At 40.4% G+C, this 25,649-nt stretch overlaps 1 long non-coding RNA gene across 1 annotated transcript; it reads left to right on the top strand.

Annotated features, from left to right (window-relative positions):
- Positions 1-7,612: 7,612 nt before the first annotated feature.
- On the top strand, positions 7,613-24,529 carry LOC144589590 (uncharacterized). Its single transcript, XR_013545790.1, has 2 exons — positions 7,613-7,797; positions 20,575-24,529. It is a non-coding gene; the product is annotated as an uncharacterized LOC144589590 (long non-coding RNA).
- Positions 24,530-25,649: the final 1,120 nt, after the last annotated feature.

The following is a 25,649-nucleotide window of genomic DNA, read 5'->3' as shown; positions in this document are numbered from 1 at the left end:
TTTTTTCAGCAAAGCCCCGTAGGACCAATTATACAGGTAAAAGTTGCAATTGCACAGTGGATGTTAGTGAATTGTAATCTTAATCATAAGTGGTCAGATTTAAATTTCGCAAACTGTAATCGACTGCCAAATGAACATGTTAGAACCATGATCAGATCTCCTGACATGTTCCTTTTTTAAATTTAAAACTTCTACAGGACTGTAATTTATTAAAGGATACAAATAATACTAGGACCATATTCTATGGTACTGTGCTGTACTGAAAAAGACATATTAAAATACCAATTACTCTCTCTCTCTCTCTCTCTCTCTCTCTCTCTCTCTCTCTCTCTCTCTCTCTCTCTCTCTATCTATCTATCTATCTATCTATCTATCTATCTATCTATCTAATCTGTCTGTCTGTCTGTCTGTCTGTCTGACCACTAAGCAAAATTGTGCAGAGAATGGATTAACTGCAAAATCTTGCTACCTACTCTTCTTCAGTCTCCCCCCATATACAGTTGGAAATGTCCAGTTTTTGGTACTACACACCCTGTTATCCTCATGCTGGATAACAGTATTCAGGGGATCAGGTGAAAACCCCCCAAAGTATTTCTCATCTGTGCCTCAATGGTGGCTGGATTCTGTTGTGTGAGACAAGGTCAAGATGGCTGTCTCATCTCACCTCAAGAAGTCAGCTGGAAAGACTGTTCACTGTTAGTTCAGTATTGGTATTAACTAACATCCACTGCTTCACCTTAAGGAGGGTAGCTTATGACATGCAGAGCAGGTTGCTCGAATGTAGAACCCTTTGCCAATGAAGGGGAACCAGCAAAGAGTTACAGCGGCTGTTCCTGTCACAAAATGACTTCTTGCCACCTTAAGGCAACTTACTCCTGATTGTAGGAAGAATTGCAAACAATCCTCTGGATCTTACCTGGACATCATGTTACATTGATATTTTGTTTGTGAAGACAACAACAACCCCACCACCCACACACAAATTCGTCTGGCGCCAACGTTGATGATATTTCGGCGCCAGGTCAAAACCTTCCTGTTCCATAAGGCTTTTAATTGAAATAACATCAATTGTGGGTCCTGATGGCAATTTTAATTGTATTTTAATCATTTTATCTTTTATTGTACTTTAATTGAATTATAATTGTTGTAAGCCGCCCAGAGACCTTAAAGATTAACAACAGCAATATGTGTGTGTATATATATATATATATATAAATATGTGTGTGTGTGTGTGTACACACACACACACACACACTCATTGCTGTTGTTAGTCTTTAAGGACCCATGGGTTTTATCTTTTTTTCTTTTAAAATTTTCTTTTGAAATTAAATGTGTGTGTGTGTTGTGTGTGCGCGTGTATACATAATACATACATATACATATACATATACATACACACACATATATATACATACACACACATATTTATATAGACATACATACATACATACATACATACATACATACATACATACATACATACATACATACATACATACATACATACATATTTATGTATGTATATATATATATGTATGTGTATGTATGTGTGTGTGTGTGTGTGTGTATATATGTATATATGTATATATGTATATATATATGTGTGTGTGTGTGCTTGTGTGTACACACACACACACAAGAAAATATAAAAAGAAAAAAAGATAAAACCCATGGGTCCTTAAAGACTAACAACAGCAACAACAACAAGGCTTAATATAAGAAATAACAACTTGAAAATAAATTAAACAGCTGGAATAAATGAACCACGACATGAACAACACCTCAGAAACATTGGTGGAAAGCATGGTTATAATTCAACATGGGCATGGCTCAAACTGGCAACCCTTAAGGAAAAAAAAGCTTGATTTTTGCTGCACAAGAACAAGCACTCCAAACTAAAGTGATAAAAACTAAGATGCAAGGAATTAGTGCTAACAGCAAATGTCGACTCTGCCAAGAACAAGTTGAGACTGTGTCACACCTCATGTGTGAATGTCCAAAGATTGCACAAATGGATTACAAAGTTAGACATGATAGAGTGGCAAAGTTAGGGCACTGGTCATTGTGCAAAAAATATAACTTGCTGGTTTCCAAAAACCCATGGGAACAGCAGGTCGAGAAATCAAAATCTTGTCGGATTTCTGGATTCAAACGGATAGACACCTTGAACATAACACACCAGACATAGTAGTAATAGAATGAAGAAATATTTGGATCATTGACATTGCAATTCCAGGGGATGCCAGATTTGAAAATAAAGAATTGGAAAAAATAACAAACTACAGAAACCTGGCAATTGAAACATCTCATGTCTGGAAGAAACGCACTTCAGTGGTCCCCGTAGTCACTGGGGCTTTGGCAACAATATCAAGAAATTTCACATAGTACTATAAGCAGTTGCAGATCTCATAAATCACACGACAAAAACAGCAATATTAGGAACCGCATTCATACTGCACTGCTATTTAACAGATACTTAGGTTTTGTATCTTTTATATAATACCAGTCAATGTTTTTTATAATTTTGACTGTGCCTGGAGTTTTTGAACGACGACGACGACGACGACGACGACGACGACGACGACGACGACGACGACGACGACGACGACGACGACGACGACGACGACGACGACGACGACAATAATAATAATAATAATAATAATAATAATAATAATAATAATAATAATAATAATAATAATAATAATAATAATAATAATAATAATAATAATATCTTCTAGGGGCATCCTGGTACTGGACAGCTTGCCCAATGCCACACCGGTTGGCTTTTCTAGGTTCTGGGATGCACAGTGGGCCATCAGACTCCTCATATTTGGCAGCCAGATACTCAACTCAGCTCTCCAGCCAAGATACTATTCTTTGTTTTAAAAAAATATCAGTGATGAAAAACTGGCACATGATGCTTGTATTCTTTCATTGTTGTTTAAAGCTTGTTGCTCTTGCTGTCACACAGAATATTAATTCTGATCAAAAAAACATTTTAAAGCACTTGGGACTAAGCACACACTACCAGTAAGCATTAAGGTGTATCTTTTGTTGATCTCATATGCATATTTTTAATGATCTGGAAGGTAAGCTACCCTTTGCTGGACCAAGAAGCAGCCAGAGAAGGATGAAAACAAAAAGTTGTTTATTTCCTCTTCCCTTTTATATTTATATTTTGCAGTCAAATCCTAGGAGTTTATTCTAACTAAAGTTCCTGGGAATTTTGCCAAACAAAAATGGGAGGTGAAAATCAAGCTCCTTTGGCTGATGATCCAAGCTCATTTTTATTATGGAAGAAGTGTATATTTCTATTGCAGGTGTTCAGTTTTGTTTGTCAAATTTTTGTCATCCGCAGCATCCCACCACTAGCAACCATGCTGCACCACCAATACTGGCTGAGAAGAAGTCAGAGTGATTATTCTTTCCCAGGGAAGTAGAACTGAAGTACAATTCCCATCATGCCTCACTTTTGGCTCGGGCTGGTGAAGATCGCAATCCAACTTTTTCTGGAGTACTGTAAGCTGCAAAATTCTGCTCTATGATATGAATATAAACTACTTTATCTTGGCCGAAATAAAAGAGAAGAAGTTGAAGAGTGGTATTTCATCAAGAGTCTTCAGTTGAAAGGCCCTGCTTACTAATTCTAAGGTATTGGAAAGATAGGCTTAAAAATGAATTAGTCAAACAACAGAAACTGGGAAATTAACTTGTTGCTATGACTACTTAAAACTGAGAATATTTAACTCAAATTAATATTATTGATACATTAATTCTGTATTCTGCACAGAGAGTATGTGCCACTCTGTAGTTCCCCACCTCAAAGGGAAAAGGGACCAATATCTCCTTTTTACAACAGCAGCAACAACAATGATAATCTTAGAACTGTAGAGCTGGAAGGGACCCTATGGATCATCGAGTCTAGCCCCTATCAAAGAGACACAGTGAGGGATCAAACTGCCAGCTTCTGGCTTCACAGCCAGAGACCTAAACTACTGAGCTATCCAGCAGTTCTTGGATCCACATGATTTGTACACTTCATCATCCCAAATCACTTTCCAATCATAGGCTCCATCTGTGCCCACAGAATTACACAGACATCACTGGTTCCCCAGCACAGTGGGGAATTGAACTCTCAGTCTCTGGCTCCACAGCCAGAGACCTAAACCTCTGAACTATCCAGGAGTTCTAGATTTATGATAGGCAATTTAATCTGGATTCTACAGACAGATGTGGGACTGTTAACATCTCAATGTCTTAGTCAATAGTCAAACATTTATGGCATTTCTCGTGGCTTTGGAAATTACAGTCTAAGATCACCATTAGCCTCCATGGATGGGAACCTGTGTTATATAAAAGACCAGTTGACCACATATACAGTAGTTAAACATTTTCAGCATAGCACTATAGAAAACTTCAACTGAAAATGTAATCTTGGTTACAAGCTGCCTCAGAGCCTTGCTACACTATCCTAGGTGACTATTGACATCATAGCAAAGAACTCCTTGTAGCGTTCTCCATTTATTAGATCTATGGTTCTTGTTGTATTATGTAATGGTTTATGAATATTCATGTTGCTGAGAGGCAGAGCCAAGAGAGATGCTATAAGAGGCAGAGGCAGAAGGCAGATTAAGTCAGATTGAGTCAGGAGTAAGAGAAATGTAAGAGAGTCAGGCAGGAGAGAAAAGCCAGACAGTGCAATAGAGTGTGTAGTTTGGGGAAATTCTGAGGAATGATTAACTACTGAAGATATTCATGAATCAATCTATGTAATCAATAAACCAGAGTTTTATTTAAAAGAACTTGAAGTGTGGACCCGAATCTTTCTGAGGTAAATGGTGATTTAGAGATCACCTGGTGGCAGCAAATGTAAAAGAAGAGAGTGTTTGCCTTCGTGTGCTCTGACGCTTGAAGGTCAAGCAAAAGGGGCACGAGGGTGGACGCCACACTCCTGTTGCCCCCAATTCAACAGAACATGACTGTCCAGCAATGTGGAGAAAAAAATTACTGTCTTCAGTCTCCCATGGATAATGTATGGAAAATAATTTTATTTGGAGAAAAACCACAAACTTACAGTGAAGATGAAACTTGGATGATTCACATGCTCCATCTGTGTGGTAAATTCACTGGGGAAGACAGTTTCACCAGCTATAGAAACTGCAAAGGTCTGATTGGACTGACCATCCCCATGGGTTGCTGTAAATTTATCAGTTTGAAAGAAAGAAAATATTAGATTAATAAACATGAAAAAGCAAAACCAAAAGGAGGACAGTGGTAGAATTCTGTGTCCCCCAACAGTCGCCACCACTGCTGCAATGGGGGCGGTTGGGGCTTGTGTACATGAACAGTTGATTGGTGGAAAAAAGAAACAGTTGGAATTTGGAGTGCTTATGGTGAGCTCAGTCTATAGACAGAGAGAGACAGAGAGAGATGAATGATACCCAGATGGTAATAATTGTTAGCCCATTGCGGGATCCTGAAAAGATAACTGTTCTTGTATATTTATTTCTCCAGATCAGGGCTAAGCATGGTTGTTTTAAAGGGTCTGCTCATCTCTGGAACCACAAACATTTGTAGAAGGCTTTTCTCTCACTAACAGATGATTACAGCCAATGCCACTTGTGTTGGGATTAGAGGAAGGTGATTGCTTTCTAGGCAGCGTTGAGCACAGAGGCTGCTCATTTTGCAATACAAACAATGCTTCCAACTCTTTCCTTAAATCATGAGGTAATATATTCTGTCACAGATTTCCTCTTACATTTAGGCTCTGAATTACATGGTATGAAATTCAACAGCTAGGTCTGAACTGAATACTAAATTCATCAGCATACAAGCAATATGGCTACTGGCACTCATGTGCCATAGTGTTCTTTCCTCCTATCCTACTGGCATTGCTTGAGAACTTGCTGAGAGGGGTTTTCCAGCTCCACAGTATTAGAGTGTAAGAGAGTGGTTACAATTAACTCAGGTATTCTTGGATTGCAACTCCTGGAAACCCCAGGCAGCACAGCTAATGGTGAAGGCTTCTGGGAGTTGAAGTCCAAGAACACCTGGGTTGCCCAAGGTTGGGAACTACTGCTCTAAGATACAGGCTTAGATAGTAATAATAAATCACAATAATGATAAATAGCTGTGCCTTTCCTGGAAAATCTTGGTAGCATTAGTTGTGGGAAATTATGCCTGGGTAGCATATTCAAGTTGCTGCATTTCTGTTGAGTATATGCAATGCTCCACAGTAAAGGAGCTCTCTTTTTCTCTGACCTGGGGGCTGACCAGAAAAAAAATCCTATTACACAGTGTGTATCTTCCATACTACATGAAGGATGTCCTCGTAGTTGGTGATGGAGAGGTAGCCGGCTGCAATGAGGAGGATAAATCACCTCTTCCCAATTGTGTTAACATAAATTGGTTTTCACTTGAAAATGTCTGAAGAAGTGGACTTGTCCATGAAAGCTCACATTAAAATATAACAGTTAGTCGTTAAGGACCCATGGGTTTTGTCTTTTTTCAATTTTTCATTTTATTTGTATCTATCTATCTATCTATCTATCTATCTATCTATCTATCTATCTATCTATCTATCTATCTATCTATCTATCTATCTATCTGTCTGTCTGTCTGTCTGTCTGTCTGTCTGTCTGTCTGTCTGTCTGTCTGTCTGTCTGTCTGTCTGTCTGTCTGTCTGTCTGTCTGTCTATCTATCTATCTATCTATCTATCTATCTATCTATCTATCTATCTATCTATCTATCTATCTATCTATCTATCTATCTATCTATCTATCTATCTGCCTGCCTGCCTGCCTGCCTGCCTGCCTGCCTGCCTGCCTGCCTGCCTGCCTGTATATATATATATATTCTGTATATATATTCTGTATATATATTCTGTATATATATTCTGTATATATTTCTATATATGGAACCCCTAGTTTGGATTCTGGCCACTAATTTATAAATTTTACACTGCCATTAAAAAAAGTACTGTGATTGTGAAGGAATTAGATCTCACATCCCTTCTGGATTTTATTGAACAAAATGCCTGACAATACAGCAAGCAAAGAAGCACAATAAATTAAAGGTTCTCTCTGTGTGTGTTCTATTCAGTCATTTGAGTTCTGTCTTTAAGCAGCACAAGGAGGCATACGTGAAGAATGAGAATAGAATTGGCATGTCGAAAGCATTCCGATCCCTAAGAGTTCAGGATCAAAAAGTGGAGACCAGGATTTGGCGTTTGTGATGTCATAGAGACAGGCCCTTCTAAGGAAGGACAAGCAAGAAGGGTTATGACCAACTGCTTCTGAGCCAGCTTGGTTGTGGAAAGAGGTTTGAAAGTTAGTTCAGGTAAATGCCTTCAGAGTCCGAGTGAAACCCTGGCAACCAGATAATGTGACAACCCAGAGTTAGGGAACATTTGTTTGCTCTGAAGGCAATAAAATGTATGCAGAGGCTGCAATGATTGCTACTGGCAGCCCATGTGATACACAGGAAGTTTTTTTGAAGCTCTGTGCTGCTACCAGGACGTCTTGGAAGAGTCACCACCAATCTATAGGGAGCATGCAAGCCGCTCTTCCTCCATTGTCAGTTCCTTCTCTCTTTTCACATGGAGAGTGAATTTCCAAAGAGGAGTGCCTCATTTAGGCACGGAGGTGCTCCATGTGAATCACAATGTTGATCCCTTGGCCGTCTGAAGCACACAGAGCCTCATGGGTGGAGAGGAGGCTGTTGTCTCCAGAATCTTACCTTCCACATGTGCTGAAGGTGTTGTTATGGGCAACAGAATTGATGGTGGACCTCTTTATGTGAGTATAATAAAATCTTAATGGGACTTTACCTTGAATGTTTTTGAACTCTAGACAAACTGTTTGAAGATGTGGGTAGTCTGGAATAGGTTCTGGGGAAGACAATGAAGATGTTCAGTAGTTTGCAAAACAAGTCTTGTGAAGAAAGAATGAAGGACTGCGAAGGGGGCAGACGTACGTTTGTAAAGCTTTGAACGTGATCCTGTTTAAAGCATTTCAGTGGCCGAGTTTAATGTCTACTTAAACCTCTTCAATTGAAATCAAAGAGTGTTAAAAATGGTTCTCAGTGGCTGGCCAAGCCTTTATCTTTTTTCTAGCTCTGTAACGTGTTTCTGTTAACAATGTAGGTCATTTATTTGTTTATTTTCCTCCAGGAAGCTGAAACAATTCTGCTCTCACAGCCTGAAACCAAATATTGTCACATAATTCAAAATGTTTGCTTTGCCTCTTGTCTTGGAGGCATGTGCATGTAGTTCAAGGTGATCCCATCTGGAACAATAACGTACAAAAAAAAAAAAAAAGAGTATAAAAGGCATGCTGAGAACTATGTGAGCCACTAACCATGAATCTGATTTTTAAAGAGCCTAAACAACACAAGAACCTCATTAGCATCTAAAGTAAGATGATAAAATAAATCTACTAGCAACAGCCACACATCCATGCTTTGTTACTGGATGAGCCAGCATCAACAGAGACCATCTTCTCTGTGACCTTTTTGTGTGCAAATTTCTATGTCTTGTGCCCATCTAAGTTCATGACATCTGGAGAAATGTTCAAGATGCCGAGAGGACTTCTTGGTGCAGAGGACCAGGCTGAAAAATCCATGACATTGATAAATGTGATAATTAAGGAGAGTGAAGTTAGCTGTGCTTAAATGTTGAGCTTCATCACCCTGACGTGAAGCCAGTGTAAACCTGCTAATAACGTCATGAAAATTATTCGGGGTTTAGAAGAGTGTGAGCGTACAATCATTTACCTAATGCCATGGAGCAAGCTGGTGTCACTGGAAGCTATTATCTTGACTTCACCTAGCTTCGTGGTTTTTGTTCTTACATGTACTTTGTGATATAGAAGGCATGCTTGTGTGTTAACAGGACTTTTACACTGCCCAATAGCAAACCTTTCTGGGTGGCTTGTAATATGAACAAAGAACTGAAAAAAAAGAAGAGAAACCTATAGAACTAGAATATGACAACAGCACAAAAACTGAAGTGCAGACAATAAAACCAGTATGGCATTATTATAGAACAATGTTATAAAGAATATTTTGAAACAGAGGACAGCAATTTCAGAAGTTATAAAAGCTGATTGAACTCCATTGGCATGAATCTCAGCTGTGAAGTGAGAAGTTGTTGTGGGTATTTGTTGCATTTAAGTCATGTGACTTGGTGCACAACAGGAAATACCTAACACTGACTTCTTAACTTGTGTCAATTCACCACTGAAATTTACAGTGATTAACTTAAGTACACCAGCAGAATTCTTCAGTTGGATTCTGACCTAATTTTGTAAAGCCCTGGAAAATTTTAAAAAAGTGTCATCTTGTGTTAAAAAGACCATAAAATACTTTACTTTACTTTTACTTTTATTAGACTTATATCCCGCCCCCCCCCGACAGTCTACTCAGGGTGGCTCACATATATAATAAAACACAATGTTATAATATACATAATAAAATCCTACAATCTTATTTCTATATACATTGTCAAGATGGATTAATTAAAGAAACAGAAAATCAGTTAATTGACTGGAGGGAAGGCCTGCCTAAAAAGCCAGGTTTTTAAATGGCTTTTGAAAACACCCAGTGAGGGACCCAGATGGATTTCTGTTGGGAGGGTATTCCATAGCCGAGGGGTCACTGACGAGAAGGAATTTCAGCTAAGATTCTAGGGCAAAGATATCCCACAAACACTGAGACAGTACTAAAAACTTATCATACTTTATTTTATGGCATATAAAGAAAATCCTGGGAGATAATCTTAATCTTTAGATACAGATGTACAGCAGAAGGCTTCTTCCTTCAGCATTAATGGGAACTAAACGCCTACATACTCTTACTTGAGCTAAGGACCATTATCCTCAGTGGCAATTAGGTAAAGGTAAAGGTTCCCCTTGACAATTTGTCCAGTCGTGTCCAACTCTAGGGGGCAGTGCTCATCCCAGTTTCCAAGCCGTAGAGCCAGCGTTTGACCATAGACAGTTTCTGTGGTCACGTGGCCAGCGCGACTAGACACGGAACACCGTTACCTTCCCACCATGGTGGTACCTATTTATCTACTTGCATTTGTACATGCTTTCGAACTACTAGGTTGGCGGGAGCTGGGACAAGCGACGGGAGCTCACTCCATCGTGTGGGTTTGATCTTATGACTGCAGGTCTTCTGACTTTGCAGCACAGAGGCTTCTGCGGTTTAACCTGCAGTGCCACCACGTCGCGCTCAGTGGCAATTACTTTTGGGTAAATATGTATTGCTTCTCAGCCTTTTTGCTAAGAACAAGTGGTAATGTGTGAGTAAACATGTATGGGCTCAGGTTGTGCTCAATTTATTTTTTAACCTAAAGAACATACCTGAAACAGTTTTACAGGGGAGTCAATCGTACTACACTGAATAGAATGTACTTCTGAGACAGCTTATGTAAATCAAGTGGTAAGCTCATCTGAGTCCAGTGGCAACCAAACTATTATTTGGATAAAACCATCTCACCTGCACCTGGCTTATTCTACAATAAGAACCCTAAAAGTTTGATAACAATCAAAATATGGAAAAAAAACCCCTCATCATATCCAAGGTTATGTTTTACACAGGCCATTAACAATTCTCCAATGCCTATGAGCCACTTTCAGGATGAAACTGAGACATCATTTTTTTTCTACCGTGTTTTTCACATTCTGTACAAAATGTTTTCAATGCAGTATTCATAACCTTAACCTTTTTGAAGTGAAGCACTACATGCATACACACAGCAAACACAAAGGAGTAGGCTGGTTGAACACAAAGATGGAATCATATCACGGAGAGCTACTGTGTTTGTTAGGCTATGCAGGAAGTTACAACATTTTGCTTCCATATATGATGGAAAAATCAGTTTATCTTCAGATTTCATCAAAAGCTTGTTGCCCCACTAAACAGTTCACCTCACTTTGAAGTATATCCTCTTCTAGATGCCCCATTGTAAGACATGTACAGATAAATTGAAAGTTCAGAAGAACTCAACGAGGATGGTCAGTGGTATGGAAAATCAGTAGAGTGTGGCTTTAAACATCTGAAAGGCTGACACACAGCCTTGAGAAAAGAAGAATAAGAGGAGATATGATACCACTTTTCAAATACCTAAAGCGTAGTCATACAGAGGAAGGACAGGATCTGTTCTTACTCATCCCTGAGTGCAGGATACATAGTAATGGTCTCAAGCTATACGGAGCCAGATTTCAGCTGAATATCAGGAAAAACAATTTAACTGTTAGAGTAGTATGGCAGTGGAACTGATTACCTTGGGAGGTGGTGAGCACTTCAATGCTGGAGGCATTCAAGAGAAAATTGGACAACTGTCTGTCAGATCTGCTTTGATTTGGATTCCAGCATTGGGCAGGGAGGTTGGATTCAATAGCCCCATAGGCCCTTTCCAACTCAATTATTCTCTGATTCAAAAGGTTGAAGACTCGATAAACTGGCCAAGACATCTTCTTTACTGCCTGAAAGGTAAAGGCTATGTCTGATAGGTCTAAATTAAGATATAGAATAAAACTTTTTGGGGGTGGGGGAAATTATGGAAATAAGAGTTGTTTGATAGAAGAATCTGTTATCTTTTAGATCATATTCCCCTCACTGCAGGCTTTCAGGCAGATGCTGGTTAGAAAGTTTCTAGCTAAGAAATTTTCTTTAGAAGAGTTATGCTGAGGAGTTAAAAGAAAATGTACCTTTTCCAAGTTCTGGAATTTTGTGCATTGAGCTGATTGGACTAGATGGCCAAAGCACCCTTTCCACCACCATAATCCCATGGTTACATTGATACTGAATATAAACATTTTTCTTTTAAACCAACACCCATGATGTATAATTTAAAGGGATAAATCCTACTTATGAAGAAAAATCTTACAACCCTTTCAGGAACATAAAAATAAAAGAACTAGTCCTCCTGAGTTTGTAAAAAGATGTCTCCAGTCCAGTCTGCCTCCAGGACTGAGCAATGTTTTATAGTAAAGAGTAGATAAGACAGGAGTAGATAAGGCAGGAGGAGAGGGGGACGACCGAGGATGAGATGGCTGGACAGTGTCTGCGAAGCAACCAACATGAATTTGACACAACTCCGGGAGGTGGTGGAGGATGGGGGGGCCTGGCGTGCTCTGGTCCATGGGGTCACGAAGAGTCGGACACGACTAAACGACTAAGCGACAATGAAACGAGATAAGACAACTCCATCCCTTCCTTTCAACGAGAGTTACATTGGGGAAATGATAAGAACATTTAGTTGTTCCTGTCCTTGATAGGCCTCATCAATGACAAACACTCTCTGAAGTAGTCACATTTCTATTACAATTGGTCAAAGACTTTTTGTTGTCTAATGAAATTGCAAGGTGGTACCATCTCGCAACTGGATTGGCAATTAGCTCCTCCTTCAAAACTGTTGATTAAATTACAACCTTCACCACATCAGAAGGCAACAGGCTACTTTAGGAGCACAGAGATGTATCTTTCAAAACTTTACTTCTACCTCCCACCATGTGTTGCCTGAAGTGACCTTCTCACTCTTACTGGGGGATGGGGCTGACCCAGATCACTGTCTGTTGTTTACAAAATTTTTCTGGAAGGCAATGTGTACCACAGTGTGCAGAGGTAAAATATTGATGCAGAACAGATAATCTAAAAGCTTTTATTTTCAGACGTTCAATTTTTTGTTTGTTTTTAGAGTTACATATACAGTGGTGCCTTGCATAGTGAGGTTAATCTGTTCCGGATTAACCTTCGCTATAGTGAAACATCGCTGAACGGGACAGGGAAAGCCATTGGAACGCATTAAACATCGTTTAATGCGTTCCAAAAGGCTCCTTTACTCACCGTTCAGCGAAGTTTCCTATGGCCGGCAGCCATTTTCGCGCCCTTGTTAAGCGAGGGGAGGGCGCAAAAACGCTGCGCGCGGCCATTTTGGGGCTTCCGGTGGCCATTTTGTCCACCGAACAGCTGATCGTCGGAGCTTCATTTTGCGAAGATCGGTAAGTGAAACGCTTACCAATCTTTGCAAAGCGAATTTCGCCCTATATAAAGCTCGTTGAGTGATCGCAATAGCGATCCCAAAAAAGGGATCACTATGCGATTTCGTCGTTGTACGGTGCACTCGTTAAGCGAGGCACCACTGTATTTAGAAACTTATATTAGGAGAGAAAGGGTTTTCTGGTACAAGTTTCACCAGATTAATTAACTATTTCATAATAATTGAATGCCTGGTTGATAAACACTCTCCCCACCTAGCTAGAGCTCTCTGATTCTTCTAAAAGGCTGTGTCATCAATCATTCATTTCAGTCCTCCAAAATGTGATTTCAACCAACATTTGGCGCTGTGGGAAATATTACCTTACGTATACTTTTCATGATTAAAATGAATTTTAAAAAATTGCTCCATCTCCCATTTCTCATAAACTTTTCTGATTACAGATTTAGTCATAGGAAGATTTAGCTCGCTGCTAAGTCTACAGACTTTGAGCAAGCGAGCGTCGTTTGCCTCCCACCCCGGAAAATGCAGAGACATCACAGGGACACGTGACGGTTGGGTGGGGAGAGGAACCTATTTAGGTGACTCACCCAGCGCACGTTGTCCTCTTCTTTCTGGGCACCCGCCCGCCCTCCCTAAATCTAGTCTGAGTTTTTCTGGTCGCCATCTGGGGCCGGATAGGAATTTTTGACCATCCTGATTAGCCTTGGATGGGGGGATTTTTCGCCTATGCCACACTGGATAAGGGTTGTTGGCTTTTGGTGGAAACTAATTTGGTCGCACTGGTGGGTAGTGCGGAAATAACCGGTATTTCGGTGTGTCTCAATTTGTAAAATCAGGTAAGCCAACAGCGCATCTGACCTTCCGGCATTGCGGATTGTGCGATTACAGTGCCTGTGGGGGGAGAATGCGCTGGGCCACCTCTGGACCAACAGTCATCAGTCAAAGATGTCTTGAGGTCTGGGGGTGTTTATTAGCGGCTAGCCAGGATCCTGCGCTCTCGGGCCCGCTGGAGCTTGGGGGCCGGGGACTTGCCCATTTATTGATCAGGGGGTATGGGAATACCCCCAGTTAACTGGCACTACAGCAGGCCCCCATATTCTTTTACTGGCCAAAAGGCAATTTTACGGAATTCATTATTTAAATAAAGTGTGGCCCATATTTAATCCAATCTACTGTCTCGTGTCTTTATTCCGGGGTTGTGGTGGCAATAGAAGGTGGGGGGGAATGAACCGGAGGTGGGTGGGATTAAAAAAAAGAGAAAGAGGAGCAAGCACTTAGGATAAAGTGATCCTTTAGAAACTGCTTGTACCTGGAGGTTTGTGGAAAGTGTTCCAAACGAGAGACCCCAAATGACCTTGTTGTCCTGCTTGTGACTGTGCTCTCCAGATTAAAAGCTGTTTTCTTTTATTGAAATCAAAAGGGTGCCACCTGTTTAGTGCCACATAGATCAACGGCAGAAATATTTCACAGCAACTACGTGACTGACATGTGGAAGCAGATAACAAATGGCATCTTGTTGATGTCCCCAATTTATTGTTCTTTCTCTTTTACTCCTCCTTCCTTTTTTTTTCCAAGCCACTGCAGGATGCCACATTTCTTTTAATCAATGGGCTAAACAATTTTTTAAGCAGCGGAGGACATAAAACGCCCTGAGTTGTACCCTGTTTCTGCCATCCTCTCAGCTGCAACCCCCACTTCCTTGTAACACAGGAAGACAAAGACCGTGTTAAATTTTTCATTATTTTTATTCCATTTCTGATCCAATTACATGAGGGTACTCCATCACTTTCATGAGTGTATGTGCTATAACATCAGCTGCTGCACATTAATCAAGTTTCTCCCCCCCTGCCCCTTTTTACTCAGCAGACACGGGTGCTAAATCATTTGGCTCCAAAAAAAAGGGAGAGAAGAAATCAGACCAGAAATAGATGCAAATGAATGCCAAGGGAAACTCCCTTTTGTGCGATTTCAGCTGGAATCGATTAGGCTGGGTGGCCTCCCAATTTATAACTCTCCCACCCCAAAAGCTTGGAAATGCGTCAAGTGGCAATCACATACATCTCTCTCCATTGCCTCACAAAAGGAGGGGAGACTATACACCTCATGCTGCTTTAATGTTCTCTCACCACTTTACAGCACTGAATCAGCACCTATGAACATTGCCCTGGGCACTGGCCTCACCTTGTTGAACTATTGGAACTAATAGGCCAGGAAGTTGAGAAATGAGTGCCTTGGCACTTCCAATTGCCTCTCCAGAATGGAAAGCTGATGTCTCATTTCTATGTCTTTTTTAAAAAGACTAAACAAAACAAGGCCATGAATAGTGGGTGCTTTCTGCCTAATCGTGTTTGATTTGTGAGGGCTGCCTGTGAAAACACAGTCATTTCTATTGCTGGGAAAGCTTCACAGGCAGTGTGAAGAGTGCTGTTCTCCTCACCCTTAACTGCCACCGCCTTTTAAAACAGCACTGCTCCAAATCATCTTATCCTCCTCATGGCCTCCCCACACCATGATCATCATAGATATTCACATCTCCCATTGATGAACAGCATTTTTATGCAAACATGGAATATTTGGCAGCCTAATTTCTATCATGGTATCATGGACCCTAAATAAGAGAGGGCAACATGGGTCCACCAGCATATTTGGGACTCTGGCATTCTCATGCTCTTTAGGGAATGTTGGCAGGAGGAGAGCGATTTTTGCCATGTTTTCATGGGCCTCCATAATTATTATTATTTTAAAAATGAATCCATTAAAAGCTACAAGGCGGCTTTGCAGCACCCTCCCATTCTTTTAGTAAAAAAAATCAGGGGAGTGGTGGTTGAGTGTGGCTTTCAGGGATTGAGGTGTGAGGCTCCCACACCTTGGGCCCTTGACCACTTCTTCTCTAAGGAATATGCAAGTAAAACATTGCAAGCATTGTGATAATTGGTCAAGAATTAGGGAGCTGGACCTCTAAAAAGCTGGAAGATGCCCATTTGCCTACCCTTAGTGTTAACGCCTTTGTAACTTGACATATATATTATGATACTGATGCTGCCAACCTTTTTTTGTAAAAAAATAGAATCAGTCAGTGTTTAAAGATGTTGAGGAGGGAGATTAGGCATCCTCAGTCTTGAGAGACTATGGTAACATGCTTTGTATAGAGGACTTGGAACACTATCTAGTGTGGCTGAGAAGGCCAATTTGAGAGTGACAATCCCTTATACACTGAAGACAAATACAATCTGTCCCCTGTCCAGCCCCTTGATTTTTCTGGTTTCGGGACTGCCTCTTTGCCTCGGCCTGCTCAACAAGGGTTTCTTCAAAATGGGAGAGGCTGTGATGCCTCCAGGCTGAATTCTCAGATGTCAGGGTTTCCCATCTGTTGAGGTCCATTCCTAAGGCCTTCAGATCCCACTTGCAGATATCCTTATATCGCAGCTGTTGTCTCCTTCTGGGGGCGCTTTGCCTGCATTAATTCTCAATATAGGAGATATTTTGGAATTCAACCATCAGCCATTCTCACAACATGCCCAAGCCAATGTAGACATCGCTGTTTCAGTAATGTATATATGCTAAAAATTCCAGCTCATTCTAGGACTACTCTATTTGGAACTTTGTCCTGCCAGGTGATACCAAAAATGTGTCAGAAACAACGCATATGGAACATGTTCAGCTTCCTCTCCTGCCATGCACTAAGGGTCCAGGGCTCACTGCAGTACAGGAGTATGCTCAGGACACAGGCTCTATAAACTTGGATCTTGGTATATGCTGTCAGCTTCTTATTAAGCTATACTCTCTTTGTGAGTCTAGAGAAAGTGGTAGCTGCTTTGCCAATGTGTTTATCCAGCTTGAGATCTAGGGAGAGAGTTTCAGAGATCATTGAGCAAAGGTACCCCAAATCTTGAACAACCCCCAATTCTTCTGTGGAGATGGTAATAGAGGGAGGTGAGTCCACGTCCTGGCCCATGACTTGTGTTTTCTTCAGGCTGATTGTTATTCCAAATTCTTGGCAGGCATTGCTAAAATGATTCATGATTTGTTGGAGGTCTTCAGCAGAGTGGGCAACAACAGCTGCATCATCAGCAAAGAGAAAGTCCTGCATGCATTTCAGCTCTACTTTGGTCTTCGCTCTCAATCTAGAGAGAGTAATGAGCTTTCCGTCTGATCTAGTCTGGAGGTAGACACCTTCTGTTGCAGTTCCAAAGGCGTGCTTCAGCATGACAGCAAAACATGGACTTCTCCAGTTATCAATTAGAGGCATCTAGGATTTCTCAAGTAGAGGAAGAGAGTGATGACATATTTTCTTTAATTTGCTCACTGATCGATTGAACCCATTCAAAAGTTGCATCCCTAAACAAGCTGAACAGATGCTAAGCCACAGAGGAAAAACGTTAGCAGTCTTCCAATTGTACAGACAGAGAAACAGAAATTACTCACAACTCCTGTGAATAGTTGCTGCTATAGCAACTGCCTTTTAAAGTCATATTCAGTGGGAACCCAATGGCTTGTTCATTTTCATTGCCTTCACTTTTCCTTAGTGAAATCAACATGTAACTCAGTATGAATGGCTACAAAAAAATTGGAGTATGGGCCTTATTCCATGGAGCTATTGCATGATCCTGCATGACATGGGATGTGTCTAATCCAAAAAGCAGACAAACGCTGACAGATAGGGCAACATGTCAGTGATGCAATGTTGGCATTAATCATCGTGATCAGAAAAGAGGAATATTCTCATAGTCTTTATGAATTTTGGCAAGAATGCTGTTTCTTCCAAGCAATTTAAGTGCTGGCCCAATGGATTTGGATGCCTGAGACATAACAGCAAAGTATGCTGCTCTCCCCAAGTGCACTGGGCTAGTCATGGAATTTACTGGCTGAGGCAGAAAATGTCACAAGCGCTTCTTTCCCTTCCTGGCAGTATAAATATGATAATAATAGATTAAGTAGCTCTCAGTTTGCTGTTTTTTCATGACACCTAAAATCTGTTGTCTGAAGTGGCCACCTTACAGGGCTTGATGGCAGGGTCAGCCTTCATTTCCTCAAAAAGAATGCAGTACAGAAAATGTTCGATGCAGAGAATATTCAACAGAAGCATTTACGCTCGTTGAAATATAGCCCTGTCAATTGTTTTGTGTTTGGTGAGAAGTGGTTAACTGATGGAAAAAGGAGTCTGCTTCTGGGATTTTCCCATCTGTGGTGTCACTTTGTGAATGACAGTGGGTTTCTTGTAGACCATCTTGACTGTGGCTCTTGATGTTGTCATCATTCAGGCTGCCATTTGCTATGCAAAGTTTGGCATCCTTTTTCTTGCTGGCAACTCAGCCATTATATGATGCAGCAACATTGAGCCGTTTCCTGGCTTTTTGAATCATGGGTACAGAAGCACAATATCCCACATTCATAAACTGGAGGATTTTTTCTTTTTGAAGAACTGAATTATAATGACAAGATAGTATCCTTTTGTTCACCTAGGTTTGGACTCTATGGAACAGAGAGCACTAAAATCCAGAGAATGGTCCTCAGCTTCAGTAGGATGGAAGGGGTGCATCCTTTGCAGGTGAGGATTGATGCAACTGTCTTGGCAGGAAAGGACTTGCTCCAGTTTACAAGAGTTGACAGGGTCTCCCTGTTGTCTGAGCAACAAGCCAAGCAGATTGAGAGGGGAACAAATACTTTATAAACACTGAGGGGGAAGGATAACACAGTGCTTCTCATTCTTCCCTCACCTCCTTAAATCGTTTATGACAGAAGCAAATAAGCCACGCTCCAGCAAGTGTCTTAAATACTGTTGTTTCCCTAAAAGGATTATTACACAGTGTGAATTCCTATTTCCAGAGAGGTAAGTGCTTTCACGGTGACTGCAGCTTAATGTTCTACACTGCAAAAATCAGATATTAAAAATGCAAATACCTCTGTAAATAAGCAAGTTTGTGATAAACAAATACCTGTCTCCACTGAACTGATTAACTGAGCTGAATGATAAACCCTCATCTACTAATGTGGTGTAACATGGTGTGAAAAGCAGATAAGTGGTGGGTGATGCCATTTTTTTTTAAAAGTACCAGCCCAGGGGCTGCCAAATTAATGGTGAAGATGTAGACAGGTGTTATACTCAGGATAGCCACATCTTGTTATGAGGAGACTTCACAAAAACTGACTTGTAAGCTACATTTGGTAGCTAGGTTGATACAACTGGCACACACAGTCTACTCATGTCCTGCAGAGTAGGCTATAAGAATGGAACACAGGTAGTGCTCTTTTGGATCAGGCATGAGGGGAGAATAGCTGACGGTTGGATTCCAAAAGATCTCCTGTATGGAGAATTAGTGCAGGGAAATCGCCCCAGAGGGAGATCACAGCTGTGATACAAGGATATCTGCAAGCGGGATCTGAAGGCCTTAGGAATGGACCTCAACAGATGGGAAACCCTGACATCTGAGCATTCAGCCTGGAGGCAGGCAGTGCATCACAGCCTCTCCCAATTTGAAGAGACCCTTGTCCAGCAGGCCGAGGCAACAAGGCAGTCCCAAACCCAGCAAAACCAGGGAGCTGGACAGGGGACAGATTGTATTTGTCTTGAGTGTGGAAGGGATTGTCACTCTCAAATTGGCCTTCTCAGCCACATTAGACGCTGTTCCACGTCCTCCATACAGAGCAGGTTGCCATAGTCTCTCAAAATTTAAGGATGCCTAAACAGGTAGTGCTGCAGCATATTCTGATCATCTAGAGGAGAGCACATGCAACATGCAACTTATTTTTAAACTTCACAGCTGGACCCTTTGCAGGATAGTGAAGGGATAGGGCAGGGTGCAGTCACATTCATTATAGGCTCCTTCAACAAATTGTTTCCTTGTTGGGAGTGCATAATGCTCATGACCTACTTAGGATCATGAGGTGAATTGTACGAACTACTGTTTCAACATGAGGTTGTAAATGTGCACAGCAACATTCTGTACAATCCCATGTTGAAACAGTGGTTCATTCAATTGCTTGCTGGGAGCTATGTGTGTGAACTGTAGCACTAGCACGGTGTTTCCCAACCTCGGGTCCCCAGATTTTCTTAGACTACAACTCTCCGAAATCCTTGCCAGCACAATTACCTTTGAAGGCTTCTGGGAGTATGTCCAAGAACATCTGGGGACTCAAAGTTAGGAACCACTGCACTAGCACATACTACAACTTCCAAGATTCCAGAGGATGTCAACATGATGGTAAAAGCAGTATCAAACTGCTATACTTGTGGAATGCCAATAAACTCACAGTATGAATTGAAAATGATGGCCACAAACAAAAACAAAAACAAATAAACAAAATTACCCCTCTTCTGTCCCAGTATTAGGTCCAGTTCAGTGCCCACTTAATCCATAGTTAATTTAAATTCCAGCTTTTATATAATGAAATATCTTAACTACTTGGTAGTTTATGAAGTAAGGATCATTTCAAATATATGGATCTGAATTTACAGCTGTGACTTTCATTTAAGTCATGTAATTTAACAGTTGCTTCTATTCAAAGAACATTCCGTATTTAAATGTAGCAGAGCTTTTATAATGTAATTTATCATTTGCTTTTCCAGGATAAAGTATACAATTATAGGTTTGCATAATGCAAAACCTTTAACTCCTACAGTAAACTTCAATAGTGCAGATTTATGGTGAGTTTGAATTTCAGTCATCATTCAGCACATTCCTCTATAAGCTGCTTACTGCATTTGCTTCTTCAAGTTCAAGGTCACAAGTTCTAGAAAATATTCACACTATGGAAAACCAGAATTTAAATCTGTGTTTGGGCAAATGTGAGCAGAGTACGAGGCTGGAAGATATGCTGGGTTTTAGTGAAGCGCAAGAAACTTTTGACCTATTGTGAATTTCTTTAGAAACACTGTTGCTATCAAAACATGCTGAGTTTTATTGAGCTTCACAAGTCTTTTTTTCCTTTAAAATATTCTCACTTACAAGTTCTACATGAAAGAGCTTTGCATCCTGTCAAAACCTGATGGAAGAATTTCATCACACTTGTGCCTGCCAAAATGGTTCAAGAGAAGAGGAATCAAAAGGATGGTATTTGTTTTCTCTGGGTCATTTTGTGGTGCCCTCCACTTTTTCCGAGGGCAGAGAGCCATTCCAGGAGAAAACTCATAACAAGTATAGATACATGAATTACAAGATTAACTGTGCTTCTAAGGAGGATCCAGAGCCCACTCTAGGTGATCTCTGGATTCTTCAAGGAAATGCTACTAAATGGTGTAAATGCTCAAGTCTTTTATGTTATGTATGATGGTATGTTATCAACATACAGAGTTCCACTTTGAATTTTTGTACCAGGTCTCTGTGAAAGGGTCCATGAAAAGACTTGCATCAGGCTGACTCCTATATTTTTCACCCATAATTATCTGCAAGTGGTTTTTCCTGGACCATGTTATCCATGGAAAGTGGCACCACTACCAAACTACCAACCATGTATCCAATTGAAGAGGAAGAGGAAATAATATCAGAAGGGTCTGGTCCAGAAGTGTCTGAGTGCAGGGAACCACTGACAAAGGTCAAGGGTCAGAAAACAAACAAAGATGGGACAATTTCCAAAAATTCTAGAAAGGAAGCAGGAGATCTGAAGGACAGAAAAGAAGAGATAGAGAAGGAGGTGAGGAGAACAGGACTGATGGCAGCTGGTGGAACAGGAGGAAGGATGGCAGAACCAAAGGAAAGAGAAAAGAACTTCTTGCAAGCTTCATGGCCTTGTATGAAGTTCATCATTTTTCTACAGAGTGACTATTTTGTATAACTATTACATGTAGATGCTTGTATGTAATGTACTGTACAATGATTTTAATATGTGTATCACAATGTCCTCTTAAGTTTTATGATGATAACCAATTCATTGTCACTATTTGTTTTTTAGGCACTTTATCACTTGCTGGCTTGGTATGTGCCTGAAAATCTAAGCAGAGACTCATTAACTGCAAGCAAGAGGTTTCTGCAGGTTATACTATTTACTTTCTGCAGGCATAACCAAGCAATAGGATTTTGGCCATAACTTCAGGAATTAGAGGCCAACAAGTACCAATATGAAGTATCCTAATTTGCACACTTAGAATAGTTTATTGATAAGTGTTTAGCAATCCAACAGAGTTTGTTCTCATGCAGATGCTACAAGGTAATTCTTGGTGGTTCAAAATTGTCAAAGGCATAAGGTACTTTGAATCCATTGGCTGAATGTACCTCGTTAAGTCATCACTTTTAGAGGTTATGTTTATTCAATGCATACTCTTTTTGGGACTAGTTATTGGATACTTTTCAAACAACTGGAGAACACAAATAGTTTCATTTTTTGGCTTACATCTCCCAGACTCCTAGAGCCAGCCACTGGAAGCTGTATTCCAAAACAGCAACATTTGCAAGCTTGGTATGAATATGAACATTATATGTGCACATTGCACATTGCGAATGTGCACATTGCACATCCTGCCATGACTCTTCACATTGTAATGGCAGGATGAGATCAACCCCCACCCCACCCTTCATCCCCAGGTTGCCATGGGTGAAAGCAACACAATCCAGAAACAGACAGGTAAATGGATCTTTATTTATAACTGGTGCTTCTCAAGATGTTGCTGCCAGTCTCACAAAATTTAAACATGCACATGCTATAGTCACAAAATCTGGAAGCACTTAACAGTTCACTGTATCCTGTTTGATTCTTTTGAGTACTGAATCTCAGTTTCAGAGGTTATGCAAAATATTCTCTGTAGAAAAACAGGACTTAAAAATCTGCACTCAGGAAAATCTTAGCAATGTACATGGTTATAAAGTTTGCCAGTGTTGAACAAAGCAGAAGAGAGTTAACTTATGCTCCACATTAGCTGAAATCCTGTTGCTTAGTGTAGCAAGTTGAGCTAGAGTAGACCCACTAAATCAGAAGGAATTTGGTGATTTCTCCATATGTTCCATTGATGCAAATTAGTAAGTCTCAACTAGAGTAGGCCTACTGTAGTGTGGTCCCTACACTACTATACTAAGCAACAGGATTTTAGCCTATAAATATCTTAAGACCCAAGAATACTCTAGCTGTCAAAATGCTACTCAGTTTAATTGAACGTAATCAGTTTTTTCTCTACAAGTTTTCTCATGTTTGCAAATGCAGTATATTGTTTTTCTCTTGTTAGAACCTGGACTATTCACCCAAAGGTTGTGACCCAGAACAGTTTGAGGATGAAGTGCAGGACAGAGCCTGCTTGCTCTGGCTTACTCTGATGCCTTGCAGAAGCTGGATCTGTTTCCATTTAGTTCACGTAATATAAATCTTCACAGTGATTGTGCAGCCTCCCCCAGCTCTGAAAAATTAAAGAAGGAAGCCTCTCCTTGTCTGGACTCCATGGGAATATTACGGCTCTGTGTATTTCTCAAAGCAGTGCAATGAAGATTAAGGATGAGAAATGTCATCTCTTTTGTTCCTGTATTGTTCTTCTGCTTTACTTTGCTTTGCCCCACTTATTCCACTCTCCTTAAATTGTAGTTTATAAACATGATTCTGGATTTGGATCATGGATTAAGAATGAGACAAACATCTGCATATTTGTAGTTCTCAGCAGAAAAAAAAACATTTTAAAAAAAGATCATCCACCATTCTGAGATTTTTTTACTTCTGGGTGAGAAGAAAAGTCCAGTGCTATTTTCACCACCACCAGCAGCATTAGCAAAACCTATTGGCCAGAATCTTGTTTGCAATGATGGAATGTAACTGCTCTATTATATCAGTTTGTTTCATTTGTTACATCTCCACTTTCCACTAAGGAACAATAATCAAGGTAGCATCAAATATGATTAAAAATAGACTAAAAAGCATGTTAAAAATAAAGTGAGAAATAAAACCATTAATAAAAGCAAGTTAAAAACAAATAGTGCAATAAAACTCAGCTGCTAAATTTCTGTAGTGATAGTGCTTAATAGATGTAGAGTTCTGGGCACCTCCTCGCCTTCAACAAATGTTTTGCCTTCAAAGAAATCTGACCAACAAAAACATTCTTTTTTGTTCTAAAGGAAAAAGCTTCTGAATGGAGAACTGCTTCAGACATGGATGCTGCAAAACCTGAAAGCACACTTAGACTGTTATAATTAGACCACAGATGGAATGTGTTTTTTTCCCCAGTAGAATAGTAAGGGGACATGGATTTATCTCCAGAAAGTGACTTTGCTATCTAATGTGAGCAGAAACATTTTGAGAAGGATCAGAGCCCACTGCAGATAGTTATGAACAATGAGATCTTGGAATATGATCTGCATCCTTTGCCAACAGGTGAAGAAAATTCCTAGCTCCAGACATCTTTTGAAGTATTAGAAATAACAGGTTTCTTGGATCGACACACCAACATGATAAACAAGGAACTGGAATAATTTAAGTCCTTCTTCTAAAATTGTAATAGTTTGTTTACTAACCACTATAGCAAAGCTCTGAATGAAGGAGGAAGGAGCTGACAACCCATTTTATAGAATTATTGGAATAAAAGAGTCTTCTACCTATTCTAAATAGAAAAATGCTTCCTACACATGGGTTCCCTGTAGGAAGCTTGGAACAAGCAAGGAAAATACAAAAAATGCCCTTTCCCCAGACTTCCAGGGGAACACCACTCCATTTCTCTCTCTCTCAGGAGCAGCAAATCATCTTTAGATTGCAAGCCAGCTGCAAGATTTAACACTGGAAATACACGGTTTTCAAAACCAGAAGTAGACTTCTGACTAAGGTTGTGCAATCTGGATTTATTTGGATTACAAAACCCATAGCACTCCATTCTGGGAGTTCCGTCTGGCAGATCCACACATATCGATTTAAAAATGTGGTTCAGCTAGAGAAAAGCCCTGGCTTCATGGGCTATGATAACCCTAACTCTGCCCTACCTTCCTATAAGAAAATGAAGACTTCCCAGCAAGCCTTGGGGCAGCTGTGTTTCTATCAGGAAGAAAGGGCAGACTCTGAATGTCACCCGCTACTTCTGATCACCCCTAATTTTGATTTCTTTTTATGTGCAAAATTGTGGTGACGCATGTGGTCACCAGAGGGAAAGAAAATAGGCCTCCGTCTTCCTCACATTACCAGCCCTTGATGAAGGCAGAAGCAGCTTGTAGTACCTGGGCATGATAACTAGCCGAATGGAGGAGAATCATGTGTTTAGGTTTCATTACAGCATTTGTGTTTATTCACTTGCGTATGTGCTGTTATCTATCAAAATCTCATGACGAACAATAAGTGATGATTTTGGAGATGTTAGCAAGGGACACAACAAGTGTGTAATCACTTGAGTACAAGGCAATCTGGCAGCTACACACAGACCTATTTGTAGAATTCAAGGTGTTTGAAGGATGAAGATCAACAAGTCTGCATTTAGACTAACGGATGTGACTACATTGGAATATACTTCTCCAAGTATTTCTGGTTTAAAAGGTAAAGGTAAAGGTTCCCCTTGACAATTTTGTGTCCAGTTGTGTTCGACTCTAGGGGGCAGTGCTCATCCCCGTTTCCAAGCCATAGAGCCAGCGTTTTGTCCGAAAACAATCTTCCGTGGTCACATGGCCAGTGCGACTTAGACACGGAACGCTGTTACCTTCCCACCAAGGTGGTCCCTATTGATCTGCTTGCATTTGCATGCTTTCGAACCGC

Source organism: Pogona vitticeps, chromosome 5, assembly GCF_051106095.1.
Source record: "Pogona vitticeps strain Pit_001003342236 chromosome 5, PviZW2.1, whole genome shotgun sequence".
Lineage (NCBI taxonomy): Eukaryota > Metazoa > Chordata > Lepidosauria > Squamata > Agamidae > Pogona > Pogona vitticeps.
The sequence above is the reverse complement of the archived record's forward strand: the minus strand, read 5'-3'. Positions and strand labels throughout refer to the sequence as shown.